This window comes from Heterodontus francisci, chromosome 3, assembly GCF_036365525.1.
Source record: "Heterodontus francisci isolate sHetFra1 chromosome 3, sHetFra1.hap1, whole genome shotgun sequence".
In the NCBI taxonomy this organism is placed as follows: domain Eukaryota; kingdom Metazoa; phylum Chordata; class Chondrichthyes; order Heterodontiformes; family Heterodontidae; genus Heterodontus; species Heterodontus francisci.
Window position 1 is genome coordinate 193,651,401 of NC_090373.1, and position 18,408 is coordinate 193,669,808.

At 45.9% G+C, this 18,408-nt stretch overlaps 1 non-coding gene and 3 pseudogenes across 1 annotated transcript; all 4 read right to left on the bottom strand.

The window, feature by feature from the left end:
• Positions 1-1,303: 1,303 nt before the first annotated feature.
• LOC137367879 (5S ribosomal RNA) lies at positions 1,304-1,422 on the bottom strand (annotated as a pseudogene).
• A 269-nt stretch (positions 1,423-1,691) lies between these two features.
• LOC137367750 (5S ribosomal RNA) lies at positions 1,692-1,810 on the bottom strand. The gene has a single exon (XR_010974231.1). It is a non-coding gene; the product is annotated as a 5S ribosomal RNA (ribosomal RNA).
• Positions 1,811-8,254: 6,444 nt separating this feature from the next.
• On the bottom strand, positions 8,255-8,372 carry LOC137368085 (5S ribosomal RNA; annotated as a pseudogene).
• Positions 8,373-11,894: 3,522 nt separating this feature from the next.
• On the bottom strand, positions 11,895-12,001 carry LOC137368073 (5S ribosomal RNA; annotated as a pseudogene).
• Between the last annotated feature and the right edge of the window lie 6,407 nt (positions 12,002-18,408).

The window sequence follows — 18,408 nt, forward strand, 5'->3', positions numbered from 1 at the left end:
GGCACTGAGACAGCACAGTGTACCTGAGCACTGTGATGGGGTGAGGGGCTTCAGTTACATGGAGAGAATAGATAAACTGGGATTGTTTAGAAGGTTAAAGGGAGATTTAATAGAGGTGTTCAAAATCGTGAATGGTTTTGGCAGAGTAAAAGCAGAGAAACTGTTTCCAGTGGCAGAAGGTGTTGGTAACCAGAGGCCACAGATTTAAGGTAATTGGCAAAAGAACCAGAGGCAACAGGAGATTTTATTTTACACAGCATGTTGTTGTGATCTGGAATGTACTGTCTGAAAAGGAAGTGGAAGCAGATTCAACAGTAATTTTCAGAAGGGAATTGGTTAAATAATTGAACGGAAAAAGAATTACAGGGCTGTGGGAAAAGAGCAGTGGTGTGGGACTAATTGGATTGCTCTTTCAAAAGGCCGGCATAGGTGCGATGGGCTGAATGGCCTGCTTTTGTACTTTATGATTATACATAGCTCCTAACACAAACTCAGCAGGTCTGACAGCATCTGTGGATTCAATGAATGGCCTGACACTGAGAAGTTCCGAGGAACAAAGGGACCTTGGCGTGTTTGTCCATAGATCTCTGAAGGCAGAAGGGCAGGTTAATAGGGTGGTGAAAAAGGCAGATGGGACACTTGCCTTTATCAATCGAGGCATAGATTACAAAAGCAGAGAGGTCATGTTGGAGTTGTACGGAACTTTGGTAAGGCCACAGCTGGAGTACTGTGTGCAATTCTGGTCACCACGTTATAGGAAGGATGTGATTGCATTGGAGGGGGAGCAGAGGCGATTCACCAGGATGTTGCCTGGGATGGAACATTTAAGCTATGAAGAGAGGTTGGATAGGCTTGGGTTGTTTTCGCTGGAGCAGAGAAGACTGAGGGGTGACCTGATCGAGGTGTACAAGGTTATGAGGGGCATGGACAGGGTGGATAGGGAGCAGCTGTTCCCCTTAGTTGAAGGGTCAGTTACGAGGGGTCACAAGTTTAGGGTGAGGGGCGGGAGGTTTAAGGGGGATTTGTGGAAGAACTTTTTTACCCAGAGGGTGGTGACGGTCTGGAATGCCCTGCCTGGGAGGGTGGCAGAGGCGGGTTGCCTCACATCCTTTAAAAAGTACCTGGATGAGCACTTGACATGTCATAACATTCAAGGCCATGGGCCAAGTGCTGGCAAATGGGATTAGGTAGACAGGTCAGGTGTTTTAATGCATCGGTGCAGACTGGATGGGCCGAAGGGCCTCTTCTGCACTGTATTATTCTGTGAAGCTGAGATACTCACACAAGCTGAGATCCTCACACAAGCCTACTGCACCTGGTATTCCCAGGCAGTCTCCCATCCAAATACTAACCAGGCCTGAGTCTGCTTAGTTTCTGAAATCAGATGAGATCGGGCATTTTCAGACTAGTATGGCCGTCGGCAGCAGCTACCAGGGGCAGTCACTTGGCTGGGAGTGTACTACAGGCCGCCAAACAGTCAGGGAGAGATAGAGGAGCAGATATGTCGGGAAATCTCAGAGAGGTGTAAAAATAATAGGGTGAGTGACTGCCCTTGATATGAAGGCAGCATTTGACTGAATATGGCATCAGCGCACAGACTGCAGGGGCCAGCGAGAAAAAGCTTGCCCATTGCTTGTGTGCCTGAGTGTATGTGAAGGGCTGTTATGTCAGCAGCCTCTGCTGGCAGCAAAAGCCTACTGCACCTGGTATTCCCAGGCAGTCTCCCATCTAAGTACTAACCAGACCTGAGTCTGCTTAGCTTCCGAGATTAGACGAGATCGGGCGTGTTCAGACTAGTATGGCCGTAGGCAGCAGTTTTCTACCTTTTTCTTTACTTCAAGGCATGCGGTGCCGTCATTTCGTTTTGCCAGTCTCTGTATTTTTTTTTGACAAATCTTGCCCACCTTGCTCTCTTCCTTCCCCGCCTGGCACATCTGAAAACTACAAGCCCTACTCACGCTTCACCAGCCTCCACCCTGCACTCTCCAACAATTCAACATTCCTCCCTTCCACGCTGCTGCCAGAAAACCCTGCACAAGCGGCAGCCACACATTCAAAACCCTCTCTTTTCTCATTCTCTTTCAACACAGCCACCGGCAGCACACCAGCAACTTGCTTTCATACAGCGCCTTCAACTTAGCAACCCTTCCCTCCGCGCCATACAGGATACAAAGACAAATACCAATTCAAGGCGGCCAACCGGAGCCAAGGCACACAACAGCCATCCACCAATTCAACTGCGCAACCACTCCAGACCACCAGAACACTTGACAAGTCACTTCTCTGTAAACAACACCCACAGTCACAAAACACCTGCTGTTTACTTAGCTGAAGACATGTGACTACCAGTAATTCTTTTTAAACAAAGTTCTTCCAGTCATCTTTTAAAAAAAACCAAGTCCAGCATCTATGGAATCACTTCAGTCCTCCAAAGGAATCCATCTCTAGAATCTTCAACCACGAGTCCTCAAAAAAAATTAAAAAATAGAAGCACTTTCATAACTGCCCGGGTCTGGTTAGTCAGCGACTTTACCTAACAGAAACAGCTTCTGAATTCAGTCTTCACTGTCATCTGCTTGATGACACGCCACTCCTGCCTAATCTGCCTTGTCTGCCTGCTCTGCTTGAGCTGGGAAGGATTCTGTCTCCTTTAATCTGGTTCTAACCAGTGTCAGTTTCCCTGGAAACCTGAAGTTGTTTTTCCAGCTTCTGATGCTGTTTCAATTCTAGTTTTTGTTTCAATTCTAGTTTTCCTCTCAGGGTAGAAAAAAAACAAGCTTTGCAGCAAAAAGATTCCATCACACTGGTCCATTGATATATTCCTGCAATCATAGAATAGAATCATAGAATGGCCTTTCACCCCATCATGTCGGTGCCACTATCTGCAAGAGCAATTCACCTAGCCCCACTCTCCTGCTTTTTCCCCATAGCCTCAGATAATTCTCCAGTTCTCTTTTGAAGGCCTCCATTACACTCCATTGCCTCCACTACAGTCTTATCAGTGCATTCCGGATCCTAACCACTCGCTGTGTAAAAATGTTTTTCCTCTTGTCACTCTTGCTTCTTTTGTCAATGACCTTAAATCAGTGCCCTCTGGCTCGGGATCCTTCCACCAATGGCAACAGTTTCTTCCCGTCTCCTCTGTCCAGACACCTCATGATTTTGAATACCTCTATCAAATCTCCTCTTAATCATCTCCAAGGAGAACAGACCCAGTTTTGCCAACCTATCCACGTAACTGAAGTTACCCCAAAGCTGTAAATCCCCATCCCACACACTCTCCTTCCTCCCCATGCTGAAATTTAAACCCATCGCACCATCTCTACCATTTCTTTCCTCCATTCACAGTTTTTTCCTCCCGCTATTGCGACTGGGTTCAGTTCTCCAGCCCCTGTGCACAGAGTGAGAATCAAATCAATGAGTCGATAATTTTCTTTCCTGGTCACTGGGACATTGAAGCTCCACCTATTCTCTGTGCCGTCACCAAGATGACCAAGCATGCACTCTCCTCCCTGCTCAACCAAGATGGCAGCCATTAAACTGGGCCTGTTCCCAGGAAAAAGCTCCGGAGCTGCAAATGCGGGACCTGGAAGTTATTGGGGGCTTGCAGCCTACATCAGATGTTACTGAAGCCTCCCCCCCCACTTGCTGGCTCCATTCCTCCCCTGCGCTCTCCCGACTCTCATCCACTGCAAAAGCCGACAGCTTTCTTCTTTATTATCAACTACTCAGTCATTTTCTGAATCATACATCCCTACATTCAAGTCCATATCATTGATAGATACCACAAAAAGCAAGGGACATAGTGTTGAACTCTGCAGAACCCCACTGGAAACAACCTTTCAGTCACAAAAACACCCATCAAACGTTACCCTTAGCTTCCTATCTCTGAGTCAGTTTTGAATCCAACTTGCCACTTTGCTTTGGATCCCATGGTCTTTTACTTTTATGACCAGTCTGCCATGTGGCTCATCAAAAACCTTACTAAATCCATGTAGACTACATCAAATGCACTGCCCTCATTGACCCTCCTTGCTACCTGTTCAAAATATTCAATCATGTTAGTCAGACAAAGACCTACCCTTAACAAATCCATGCTGACTGTCTTTGATTAATCTGTGTCTTTCTAAATGATGATTTATCCTGTTCCTCAGAATTTATTCAATAATTTTCCTACCAAGGAGGTTAGGCTGACTGGCCTACAATTACTCAGTCTATCCATTTCTCCCTTTTTAAACAATGGTACAACGTTAGCTGTCCTCCTGTCCTCCAGCACCATACCTGTAGCAAGAGAGAATTGGAAAACGATGCTCAGAGCCGCCGCTATTTCTTCTCTTGCTTCCCTTAACAGCTTAGATACATTCTGTCCGCACCTGGAGATTTATGCACTTTCAAAGATGTCAAACCTCTTAATACTTCCTTTCTCATGATGTTAATTTCATCTAATATTTCTCACTCCTCCTCCCTGATTGCAATCTCTTACTGTAACTTTTGGTGGAAATTCAAGAGAAATGGTGTAAAACATCTAGTTGAAGCTATGGGTGGTAACTTCAACTTCAACTTGGATAATGTGACAACTTACAGTTACTGCTTGGGAGACCAGTCCCACTGCTGAGATTTTGAGTTTATGTCTAGAAGAGGGCACCAAACACGCACCAAATTAGCAAATCCACCGTCTGATCGTTCCAGTGTGGATTTCCCATTTGCTGTCTGATTTATTCTGTGGCTTCTCACGCTGTGGATCCTGGGGTAAACATAGACATCTACAGCACTGAATGAAGCCATTTGGCCATCATTTCTGTGACAGTCGAAAAAGAGCTATTCAACCTAATCCCACTTTCCAGCTGTTATATATTGTTATTCTATCTGTAAAGTGCTAGGAACTAATTAGCTAGGAACTAGTTGTTATGTGCAAGTGTTCCAGCGGGGCCATATTCACGGCTGCACTGGAGAGAGAGTCATGTGGCCAGTCCTACAGCAGGCAGCATGGTGGCTGAACAAATAAATGAAAAGCTCAAGGGTGGTAAGGATAATCCAGGAAATTATAGGCCGGTGAGCCTTACGTCAGTGGTAGGGAAACTATTGGAGAGGATTCTTCGAGACAGGATTTACTCCCATTTGGAAACAAACAAACTTATTAGTGAGAGACAGCATGGTTTTGTGAAGGGGAGGTCGTGTCTTACTAATTTGATTGAGTTTTTTGAGGAAGTGAGGAAGATGATTGATGAGGGAAGGGCGGTGGATGTTGTCTATATGGACTTTAGTAAAGCCTTTGACAAGGTCCCGCATGGCAGACTGGTGCAAAAGGTGAAGTCACACGGGATCAGAGGTGAGCTGGCAAGATGGATACAGAACTGGCTCAGTCACAGAAGACAGAGGGTAACAGTGGATGGGTGTTTTTCTGAATGGAGGGATGTGACTAGTGGTGTTCGGCAGGGATCAGTGCTGGGACCTTTGCTCTTTGTAGTATATATAAATGATTTGGAGGAAAATGTCGCTGGTCTGATTAGTAAGTTTGCGGACGACACAAAGGTAGGTGGAGTTGCGGATAATGATGAGGATTGTCAGAGGATACAGCAGGATATAGATCGGTTGGAGACTTGGGCGGAGAAATGGCAGATGGAGTTTAATCCGGACAAATGTGAGGTAATGCATTTTGGAAGGTCTAATGCAGGTGGGAAGTATACAGTAAATGGCAGAACCCTTAGGAGTATTGACAGGCAGAGAGATCTGGGCGTACAGGTCCACAGGTCACTGAAAGTGGCAACGCAGGTGGATAAGGTAGTCAAGAAGGCATACGGCATGCTTGCCTTCATCGGTCGGGGCATAGAGTATAAAAATTGGCAAGTCATGTTGCAGCTGTACAGAACCTTAGTTAGGCCACACTTAGAATATTGTGTGCAATTCTAGTCGCCACACTACCAGAAGGACGTGGAGGCTTTGGAGAGGGTACAGAGGAGGTTTACCAGGACGTTGCCTGGTCTGGAGGGCATTAGCTATGAGGAGAGGTTGGAAAAACTCGGATTTTTTTCACTGGAACGACGGAGGTGGAGGGACGACATGATAGAGGTTTACAAAGTTATGAGCGGCATGGACAGAGTGGATAGTCAGAAGCTTTTTCCCAGGGTGGAAGAGTCAGTTACTAGGGGACATAGGTTTAAGGTGCGAGGGGCAAAGTTTAGAGGGGATGTGCGAGGCAAGGTTTTTACACAGAGGGTGGTGAGTGCCTGGAACTTGCTGCCAGGGGCGGTGGTGGAAGCAGATACGATCGCGACGTTTAAGAGACATCTTGACAAATATATGAATAAGAAGGGAATAGAGGGATATGGGCCCCAGAAGTGCAGAAGGTGTTAGTTTCGGCAGGCATCAAGATCGGCGCAGGCTTGGAGGGCCGAATGGCCTGTTCCTGTGCTGTACTGTTCTTTCTTCTTTGTTCTTTCCAAGTGTTATTATTTCCAACAGCTGGGAATCAGAAAACAACAAGAAGACGTAACACCAGCTCTTAATCCATAGCTCTGGAGGTTACAGCATGTCGTACATATCCAAGTATTTTTTGAATGTGGGTTTTTACCTCCTCCACCCTGACAGACAGTGAGTTCCAGACCCCCTCACCATCCTCTGGGTGAAAACATTTCTCCTCATTTCCCACTAATCCTTCATTCAACCAATTACTTTAAATCTATGCCCCCGGTTATTGCCCTCTTTGCTAAGGGAAATCGCTACTTGTTATCCACTCTATCTAGACCTCTCATAATTTTATACAGCTCACTTAAATTTTCCCTCAGCCTCCTCAGTTCCACAGAAAACCCCAACCTATCCAAACTTTCCTCAAAGCTAAAGTCCTGGCAACATTCTTCTCGTAAAGTTGAGACATGGGAGTTCTTCAACTCTGCATTGAAAAAAAGGAGCACTATCTGCTTAAATAGTGCATGGGGCACTGAGACAGCACAGTGTACCTGAGCACTGTGATGGGGTGAGGGGCTTCAGTTACATGGAGAGAATAGATAAACTGGGATTGTTTAGAAGGTTAAAGGGAGATTTAATAGAGGTGTTCAAAATCGTGAATGGTTTTGGCAGAGTAAAAGCAGAGAAACTGTTTCCAGTGGCAGAAGGTGTTGGTAACCAGAGGCCACAGATTTAAGGTAATTGGCAAAAGAACCAGAGGCAACAGGAGATTTTATTTTACACAGCATGTTGTTGTGATCTGGAATGTACTGTCTGAAAAGGAAGTGGAAGCAGATTCAACAGTAATTTTCAGAAGGGAATTGGTTAAATAATTGAACGGAAAAAGAATTACAGGGCTGTGGGAAAAGAGCAGTGGTGTGGGACTAATTGGATTGCTCTTTCAAAAGGCCGGCATAGGTGCGATGGGCTGAATGGCCTGCTTTTGTACTTTATGATTATACATAGCTCCTAACACAAACTCAGCAGGTCTGACAGCATCTGTGGATTCAATGAATGGCCTGACACTGAGAAGTTCCGAGGAACAAAGGGACCTCGGCGTGTTTGTCCATAGATCTCTGAAGGCAGAAGGGCAGGTTAATAGGGTGGTGAAAAAGGCAGATGGGACACTTGCCTTTATCAATCGAGGCATAGATTACAAAAGCAGAGCGGTCATGTTGGAGTTGTACGGAACTTTGGTAAGGCCACAGCTGGAGTACTGTGTGCAATTCTGGTCACCACGTTATAGGAAGGATGTGATTGCATTGGAGGGGGTGCAGAGGCGATTCACCAGGATGTTGCCTGGGATGGAACATTTAAGCTATGAAGAGAGGTTGGATAGGCTTGGGTTGTTTTCGCTGGAGCAGAGAAGACTGAGGGGTGACCTGATCGAGGTGTACAAGGTTATGAGGGGCATGGACAGGGTGGATAGGGAGCAGCTGTTCCCCTTAGTTGAAGGGTCAGTTCCGAGGGGTCACAAGTTTAGGGTGAGGGGCGGGAGGTTTAAGGGGGATTTGTGGAAGAACTTTTTTACCCAGAGGGTGGTGACGGTCTGGAATGCCCTGCCTGGGAGGGTGGCAGAGGCGGGTTGCCTCACATCCTTTAAAAAGTACCTGGATGAGCACTTGACATGTCATAACATTCAAGGCCATGGGCCAAGTGCTGGCAAATGGGATTCGGTAGACAGGTCAGGTGTTTTAATGCATCGGTGCAGACTGGATGGGCCGAAGGGCCTCTTCTGCACTGTTTTATTCTGTGAAGTTGAGGTACTCATACAAGCTAAGATCCTCACACAAGCTGAGATACTCACACATGCCTACTGCACCTGGTATTCCCAGGCAGTCTCCCATCCAAATACTAACCAGGCCTGAGTCTGCTTAGTTTCTGAAATCAGATGAGATCGGGCATTTTCAGACGAGTATACAAAGAACAAAGAACAAAGATAATTACAGCACAGGAACAGGCCCTTCGGCCCTCCAAGCCTGCGCCGATCCAGATCCTCTCTCTAAACAGGTCGCCTATTTTCTAAGGTTCTGTATCTCTTTTCTTCCTGCCCATTCATGTATCTGTCTAGATACATCTTAAATGACTCCATCGTGCCCGCATCTACCACCTCCGCTGGCAATGCGTTCCAGGTGCCCACCACCCTCTGCGTAAAGAACTTTCCACGCATATACCCCCTAAACTTTTCCCCTTTCACCTTCAACTCGTGTCCTCTAGTAATTGAAACCCCCACTCTGGGAAAAAGCCTCTTGCTATCCACCCTGTCTGTACTTCTCATGATTTTGTACACCTCAATCAGGTCCCCCCTCAACCTCCGTCTTTCTAATGAAAATAATCCTAATCTGCTCAACCTCTCTTCATAGCTAGCGCCCTCCATACCAGGCAACATCCTGGTGAACCTCCTCTGCACCCTCTCCAAAGCATCCACATCCTTTTGATAATGTGGCGACCAGAACTGTACGCAGTATTCCAAATGTGGCCGAACCAAAGTCCTATACAACTGTAACATGACCTGCCAACTCTTGTACTCAATGCCCCGTCCGATGAAGGAAAGCATGCCGTATGCCTTCTTGACCACTCTATTTACCTGCGTTGCCACCTTCAGGGAACAGTGGACCTGAACACCCAAATCTCTCTGGACATCAATTTTCCCCAGGACTTTTCCATTTACTGTATAGTTCACTCTTGAATTGGATCTTCCAAAATGCATCACCTCGCATTTGCCCTGATTGAACTCCATCTGCCATTTCTCTGCCCAACTCTCCAATCTATCTATATTCTGCTGTATTCTCTGACAGTCCCCGTCACTATCTGCTTCTCCACCAATCTTAGTGTCGTCTGCAAATTTGCTAATCAGTCCACCTATACTTTCCTCCAAATCATTAATGTATATCACAAACAACAGTGGTCCCAGCACGGATCCCTGTGGAACACCACTGGTCACACGTCTCCATTTTGAGAAACTCCCTTCCACTGCTACTCTCTGTCTCCTGTTGCCCAGCCAGTTCTTTATCCATCTAGCTAGTACACCTTGGACCCCAAGCGCCTTCACTTTCTCCATCAGCCTGCCATGGGGAACCTTATCAAACGCCTTACTGAAGTCCATGTATATGACATCGACAGCCCTTCCCTCATCAATCAACTTTGTCACTTCCTCAAAGAATTCTATTAAGTTGGTAAGACATGACCTTCCCTGCACAAAACCATGTTGCCTATCACTGATGAGCCCATTTTCTTCCAAATGGGAATAGATCCTATCCCTCAGTATCTTCTCCAGCATCTTCCCTACCACTGACGTCAGGCTCACCGGTCTATAATTACCTGGATTATCCCTGCTACCCTTCTTAAACAAGGGGACAACATTAGCAATTCTCCAGTCCTCCGGGACCTCACCCGTGTTTAAGGATGCTGCAAAGATATCTGTTAAGGCCCCAGCTATTTCCTCTCTCGCTTCCCTCAGTAACCTGGGATAGATCCCATCCGGACCTGGGGACTTGTCCACCTTAATGCCCTTTAGAATACCCAACACTTTCTCCCTCCTTATGCCGACTTGACCTAGAGTAATCAAACATCTGTTCCTAACCTCAACATCCGTCATGTCCCTCTCCTCGGTGAATACCGATGCAAAGTACTCGTTTAGAATCTCACCCATTTTCTCTGAGTCCAAGCATAACATTCCTCCTTTGTCCTTTAGTGGGCCAATCCTTTCTCTAGTTACCCTCTTTCTCCTTATATATGAATAAAAGGCTTTGGGATTTTCCTTAACCCTGTTTGCTAAAGATATTTCATGACCCCTTTTAGCCCTCTTAATTCCTCGTTTCAGATTGGTCCTACATTCCCGATATTCTTTCAAAGCTTCGTCTTTCATCAGCCGCCTGGACCTTATGTATGCTTCCTTTTTCCTCTTAGCTAGTCTCACAATTTCACCTGTCATCCATGGTTCCCTAATCTTGCCATTTCTATCCCTCATTTTCACAGGAACATGTCTCTCCTGCACGCTAATCAACCTCTCTTTAAAAGCCTCCCACATATCACATGTGGATTTACCTTCAAACAGCTGCTCCCAATCTACATTTCCCAGCTCCTGCCGAATTTTGGTATAGTTGGCCTTCCCCCAATTTAGCACTCTTCCTTTAGGACCACTCTCGTCTTTGTCCATGAGTATTTTAAAGCTTACGGAATTGTGATCACTATTCCCAAAGTAGTCCCCTACTGAAACTTCAACAACCTGGCCGGGCTCATTCCCCAACACCAGGTCCAGTATGGCCCCTTCCCGAGTTGGACTATTTACATACTGCTCTAGAAAACCCTCCTGGATGCTCCTTACAAATTCTGCTCCATCTGGACCTCTAACACTAAGCGAATCCCAGTCAATGTTGGGAAAATTAAAATCTCCTATCACCACCACCCTGTTGCTCCTACATCTTTCCATAATCTGTTTACATATTTGTACCTCTATCTCACGCTCGCTGTTGGGAGGCCTGTAGTACAGCCCCAACATTGTTACCGCACCCTTCCTATTTCTGAGTTCTGTCCATATTGCCTCACTGCTCGAGTCCTCCATAGTGCCCTCCTTCAGCACAGCTGTGATATCCTCTTTGACCAGTAATGCAACTCCTCCACCCCTTTTACCTCCCTCTCTATCCCGCCTGAAGCATCGATATCCTGGGATATTTAGTTGCCAATCATGCCCTTCCCTCAACCAAGTCTCAGTAATAGCAATAACATCATACTCCCAGGTACTAATCCAAGCCCTAAGTTCATCTGCCTTACCTACTACACTTCTTGCATTAAAACAAATGCACCTCAGACCACCAGTCCCTTTATATTCATCATCTGCTCCCTGCCTGCTCTTCCCCTTAGTCACACTGACTTCATTATTTAGTTCCTTACAGGCTTTTGTTACTACCTCCTTACTGTCAACTGACCTCAATTGGTTCCCATCCCCCTGCCACATTAGTTTAAACCCTCCCCAACAGCGTTAGCAAAAGCACCTCCAAGGACATTGGTTCCAGTCCGGCCCAGGTGTAGACCGTCCAATTTGTAATAGTCCCACCTCCCCCAGAACCGGTCCCAATGTCCCAAAAATCTGAACCCCTCCTTCCTGCACCATCTCTCAAGCCACGCATTCATCCTGACTATTCTTTCATTTTTACTCTGACTATCACTATGGCCGTCGGCAGCAGCTACCAGGGGCAGTCACTTGGCTGGGAGTGTACTGCAGGCCGCCAAACAGTCAGGGCGAGATAGAGGAGCAGATATGTCGGGAAATCTCAGAGAGGTGTAAAAATAATAGGGTGAGTGACTGCCCTTGATATGAAGGCAGCATTTGACTGAATATGGCATCAGCGCACAGACTGCAGGGGCCAGCGAGAAAAAGCTTGCCCATTGCTTGTGTGCCTGAGTGTATGTGAAGGGCTGTTATGTCAGCAGCCTCTGCTGGCAGCAAAAGCCTACTGCACCTGGTATTCCCATCCAAGTACTAACCAGGCCTGAGTCTGCTTAGCTTCCGAGATCAGACAAGATCAGGCGTGTTCAGACTAGTATGGCCGTAGGCAACAGCTTTCTTCCTTTTTCTTTACTTCAAGGAATGCGGTGCCGTCACTTCTTTTTGCCAGTCTCTGTATTTTTTTTTGACAAATCTTGCCCACCTTGCTCTCTTCCTTCCCCGCCTGCCACATCTGAAAACTACAAGCCCTACTCAGGCTTCACCAGCCTCCACCCTGCACTCTCCAACAATTCAACATTCCTCCCTTCCACGCTGCTGCCAGCAAACCCTGCACAAGCGGCAGCCACACATTCAAAACCCTCTCTTTTCTCATTCTCTTTCAACACAGCCACCGGCAGCACACCAGCAACTTGCTTTCATACAGCGCCTTCAACTTAGCAACCCTTCCCTCCGCGCCATACGGGATACAAAGACAAATACCAATTCAAGGCGGCCAACCGGAGCCAAGGCACACAGCAGCCATCCACCAATTCAACTGCGCAACCACTCCAGACCACCAGAACACTTGACAAGTCACTTCTCTGTAAACAACACCCACAGTCACAAAACACCTGTTGTTTACTTAGCTGAAGACATGTGACTACCAGTAATTCTTTTTAAACAAAGTTCTTCCAGTCATCTTTTAAAAAAAACCAAGTCCAGCATCTATGGAATCACTTCAGTCCTCCAAAGGAATCCATCTCTAGAATCTTCAACCACGTGTCCTCAAAAAAAATTTAAAAATAGAAGCACTTTCATAACTGCCCGGGTCTGGTTAGTCAGCGACTTTACCTAACAGAAACAGCTTCTGAATTCAGTCTTCACTGTCATCTGCTTGATGGCACGCCACTCCTGCCTAATCTGCCTTGTCTGCCTGCTCTGCTTGAGCTGGGAAGGATTCTGTCTCCTTTAATCTGGTTCTAACCAGTGTCAGTTTCCCTGGAAACCTGAAGTTGTTTTTCCAGCTTCTGATGCTGTTTCAATTCTAGTTTTTGTTTCAATTCTAGTTTTCCTCTCAGGGTAGAAAAAAAACAAGCTTTGCAGCAAAAAGATTCCATCACACTGGTCCATTGATATATTCCTGCAATCATAGAATAGAATCATAGAATGGCCTTTCACCCCATCATGTCAGTGCCACTATCTGCAAGAGCAATTCACCTAGCCCCACTCTCCTGCTTTTTCCCCATAGCCTCAGATAATTCTCCAGTTCTCTTTTGAAGGCCTCCATTACACTCCATTGCCTCCACTACAGTCTTATCAGTGCATTCCGGATCCTAACCACTCGCTGTGTAAAAAAGTTTTTCCTCTTGTCACTCTTGCTTCTTTTGTCAATGACCTTAAATCAGTGCCCTCTGGCTCAGGATCCTTCCACCAATGGCAACAGTTTCTTCCCGTCTCCTCTGTCCAGACACCTCATGATTTTGAATACCTCTATCAAATCTCCTCTTAATCATCTCCAAGGAGAACAGACCCAGTTTTGCCAACCTATCCACGTAACTGAAGTTACCCCAAAGCTGTAAATCCCCATCCCACACACTCTCCTTCCTCCCCATGCTGAAATTTAAACCCATCGCACCATCTCTACCATTTCTTTCCTCCATTCACAGTTTTTTCCTCCCGCTATTGCGACTGGGTTCAGTTCTCCAGCCCCTGTGCACAGAGTGAGAATCAAATCAATGAGTCGATAATTTTCTTTCCTGGTCACTGGGACACTGAAGCTCCACCTATTCTCTGTGCCGTCACCAAGATGACCAAGCATGCACTCTCCTCCCTGCTCAACCAAGATGGCAGCCATTAAACTGGGCCTGTTCCCAGGAAAAAGCTCCGGAGCTGCAAATGCGGGACCTGGAAGTTATTGGGGGCTTGCAGCCTACATCAGATGTTACTGAAGCCTCCCCCCCCACTTGCTGGCTCCATTCCTCCCCTGCGCTCTCCCGACTCTCATCCACTGCAAAAGCCGACAGCTTTCTTCTTTATTATCAACTACTCAGTCATTTTCTGAATCATACATCCCTACATTCAAGTCCATATCATTGATAGATACCACAAAAAGCAAGGGACATAGTGTTGAACTCTGCAGAACCCCACTGGAAACAACCTTTCAGTCACAAAAACACCCATCAAACGTTACCCTTTGCTTCCTATCTCTGAATCAGTTTTGAATCCAACTTGCCACTTTGCTTTGGATCCCATGGTCTTTTACTTTTATGACCAGTCTGCCATGTGGCTCATCAAAAGCCTTACTAAATCCATGTAGACTACATCAAATGCACTGCCCTCATTGACCCTCCTTGCTACCTGTTCAAAAAATTCAATCATGTTAGTCAGACAAGACCTACCCTTAACAAATCCATGCTGACTGTCTTTGATTAATCTGTGTCTTTCTAAATGATGATTTATCCTGTTCCTCAGAATTTATTCAATAATTTTCCTACCAAGGAGGTTAGGCTGACTGGCCTACAATTACTCAGTCTATCCATTTCTCCCATTTTAAACAATGGTACAACGTTAGCTGTCCTCCTGTCCTCCAGCACCATACCTGTAGCAAGAGAGAATTGGAAAACGATGCTCAGAGCCGCCGCTATTTCTTCTCTTGCTTCCCTTAACAGCTTAGATACATTCTGTCCGCACCTGGAGATTTATGCACTTTCAAAGATGTCAAACCTCTTAATACTTCCTTTCTCATGATGTTAATTTCATCTCATATTTCTCACTCCTCCTCCCTGATTGCAATCTCTTACTGTAACTTTTGGTGGAAATTCAAGAGAAATGGTGTAAAACATCTAGTTGAAGCTATGGGTGGTAACTTCAACTTCAACTTGGATAATGTGACAACTTACAGTTACTGCTTGGGAGACCAGTCCCACTGCTGAGATTTTGAGTTTATGTCCAGAAGAGGGCACCAAACACGCACCAAATTAGCAAATCCACCGTCTGATCGTTCCAGTGTGGATTTCCCATTTGCTGTCTGATTTATTCTGTGGCTTCTCACGCTGTGGATCCTGGGGTAAACATAGACATCTACAGCACTGAATGAAGCCATTTGGCCATCATTTGTGTGACAGTCGAAAAAGAGCTATTCAACCTAATCCCACTTTCCAGCTGTTATATATTGTTATTCTATCTGTAAAGTGCTAGGAACTAATTAGCTAGGAACTAGTTGTTATGTGCAAGTGTTCCAGCGGGGCCACATTCACGGCTGCACTGGAGAGAGAGTCATGTGGCCAGTCCTACAGCAGGCAGCATGGTGGCTGAACAAATAAATGAAAAGCTCAAGGGTGGTAAGGATAATCCAGGAAATTATAGGCCGGTGAGCCTTACGTCAGTGGTAGGGAAACTATTGGAGAGGATTCTTCGAGACAGGATTTACTCCCATTTGGAAACAAACAAACTTATTAGTGAGAGACAGCATGGTTTTGTGAAGGGGAGGTCGTGTCTTACTAATTTGATTGAGTTTTTTGAGGAAGTGAGGAAGATGATTGATGAAGGAAGGGCGGTGGATGTTGTCTATATGGACTTTAGTAAAGCCTTTGACAAGGTCCTGCATGGCAGACTGGTGCAAAAGGTGAAGTCACACGGGATCAGAGGTGAGCTGGCAAGATGGATACAGAACTGGCTCAGTCACAGAAGACAGAGGGTAACAGTGGATGGGTGTTTTTCTGAATGGAGGGATGTGACTAGTGGTGTTCGGCAGGGATCAGTGCTGGGACCTTTGCTCTTTGTAGTATATATAAATGATTTGGAGGAAAATGTAGCTGGTCTGATTAGTAAGTTTGCGGACGACACAAAGGTAGGTGGAGTTGCGGATAATGATGAGGATTGTCAGAGGATACAGCAGGATATAGATCGGTTGGAGACTTGGGCGGAGAAATGGCAGATGGAGTTTAATCCGGACAAATGTGAGGTAATGCATTTTGGAAGGTCTAATGCAGGTGGGAAGTATACAGTAAATGGCAGAACCCTTAGGAGTATTGACAGGCAGAGAGATCTGGGCGTACAGGTCCACAGGTCACTGAAAATGGCAACGCAGGTGGATAAGGTAGTCAAGAAGGCATACGGCATGCTTGCCTTCATCGGTCGGGGCATAGAGTATAAAAATTGGCAAGTCATGTTGCAGCTGTACAGAACCTTAGTTAGGCCACACTTAGAATATTGTGTGCAATTCTAGTCGCCACACTACCAGAAGGACGTGGAGGCTTTGGAGAGGGTACAGAGGAGGTTTACCAGGACGTTGCCTGGTCTGGAGGGCATTAGCTATGAGGAGAGGTTGGAAAAACTCGGATTTTTTTCACTGGAACGACGGAGGTGGAGGGGCGACATGATAGAGGTTTACAAAGTTATGAGCGGCATGGACAGAGTGGATAGTCAGAAGCTTTTTCCCAGGGTGGAAGAGTCAGTTACTAGGGGACATAGGTTTAAGGTGCGAGGGGCAAAGTTTAGAGGGGATGTGCGAGGCAAGGTTTTTACACAGAGGGTGGTGAGTGCCTGGAACTTGCTGCCAGGGGCGGTGGTGGAAGCAGATACGATCGCGACGTTTAAGAGACGTCTTGACAAATATATGAATAAGAAGGGAATAGAGGGATATGGGCCCCGGAAGTGCAGAAGGTGTTAGTTTCGGCAGGCATCAAGATCGGCGCAGGCTTGGAGGGCCGAATGGCCTGTTCCTGTGCTGTACTGTTCTTTCTTCTTTGTTCTTTCCAAGTGTTATTATTTCCAACATCTGGGAATCAGAAAACAAGAAGACGTAACACCAGCTCTTAATCCATAGCTCTGGAGGTTACAGCATGTCGTACATATCCAAGTACTTTTTGAATGTGGGTTTTTACCTCCTCCACCCTGACAGACAGTGAGTTCCAGACCCCCTCACCATCCTCTGGGTGAAAACATTTCTCCTCATTTCCCACTAATCCTTCATTCAACCAATTACTTTAAATCTATGCCCCCGGTTATTGCCCTCTTTGCTAAGGGAAATCGGTACTTGTTATCCACTCTATCTAGACCTCTCATAATTTTATACAGCTCACTTAAATTTTCCCTCAGCCTCCTCAGTTCCACAGAAAACCCCAACCTATCCAAACTTTCCTCAAAGCTAAAGTCCTGGCAACATTCTTCTCGTAAAGTTGAGACATGGGAGTTCTACAACTCTGCATTGAAAAAAAGGAGCACTATCTGCTTAAATAGTGCATGGGGCACTGAGACAGCACAATGTACCTGAGCACTGTGATGGGGTGAGGGGCTTCAGTTACATGGAGAGAATAGATAAACTGGGATTGTTTTGAAGGTTAAAGGGAGATTTAATAGAGGTGTTCAAAATCGTGAATGGTTTTGGCAGAGTAAAAGCAGAGAAACTGTTTCCAGTGGCAGAAGGTGTTGGTAACCAGAGGCCACAGATTTAAGGTAATTGGCAAAAGAACCAGAGGCAACAGGAGATTTTATTTTACACAGCGTGTTGTTGTGATCTGGAATGTACTGTCTGAAAAGGAAGTGGAAGCAGATTCAACAGTAATTTTCAGAAGGGAATTGGTTAAATAATTGAACGGAAAAAGAATTACAGGGCTGTGGGAAAAGAGCAGTGGTGTGGGACTAATTGGATTGCTCTTTCAAAAGGCCGGCATAGGTGCGATGGGCTGAATGGCCTGCTTTTGTACTTTATGATTATACATAGCTCCTAACACAAACTCAGCAGGTCTGACAGCATCTGTGGAGAGGGAAACAGAGTTAACGTTTCAGTTCAGGGACAGTTCATTACATTTGAAATGTAATTACTATTGTCATGTAGGGAAATCTGGCAGGAAATTTATGCACAGCAAGTTCCTGCGATCAACAATGAGATGGTGACTGGATAATCTGAAATACTGATGTTGCTTGAGGAATAGATATTGGGAGAACTGCCTGCACTTCTTCGAATAGTGCATGTCATCCTTTTCATCTACCTGAGAGGGTATTCGAGATCTCATCCAAAAATTTACTGAAGTAGCAGCCCTAAATGATCTGTTCAGGTCATGTGATGGCACTTGAAACCATAACCTTTTGACTCATACAGCAAGTAACTCACCTCCTGACTCTAAAAATCCTTTCCACCATCTCCAAGCCACAAGTCAGGAGTATGATGGAATACTCTCCACTTGCCTGGATGGGTGCAGCTCCAACAACACTCAAGAAGCTCGACACCTTCCAAGGGAAAGCAGCCTGCTTGATTGGCACCTTATTCCCCATCTACAAACATTCACTCCCTCCACCACCAGCGCACAGTGGCAACAGTGTGTACCATCTACAAGATGCACTGCAGCAACTCACCAAGACTCCTTCCACAGCATCTTCCAAACCCATGACCTCTACCACCTGGAAGAACAAGTGCAGCAGACACCACCAGCAAGTTCTTCTCCTAGTCATGCATCATGCTGACTTGGAAACATCTGATGCTGACATTATCACTGGGTCATAATCCTGGAACTCCATTTGTAATAGCACTTTGG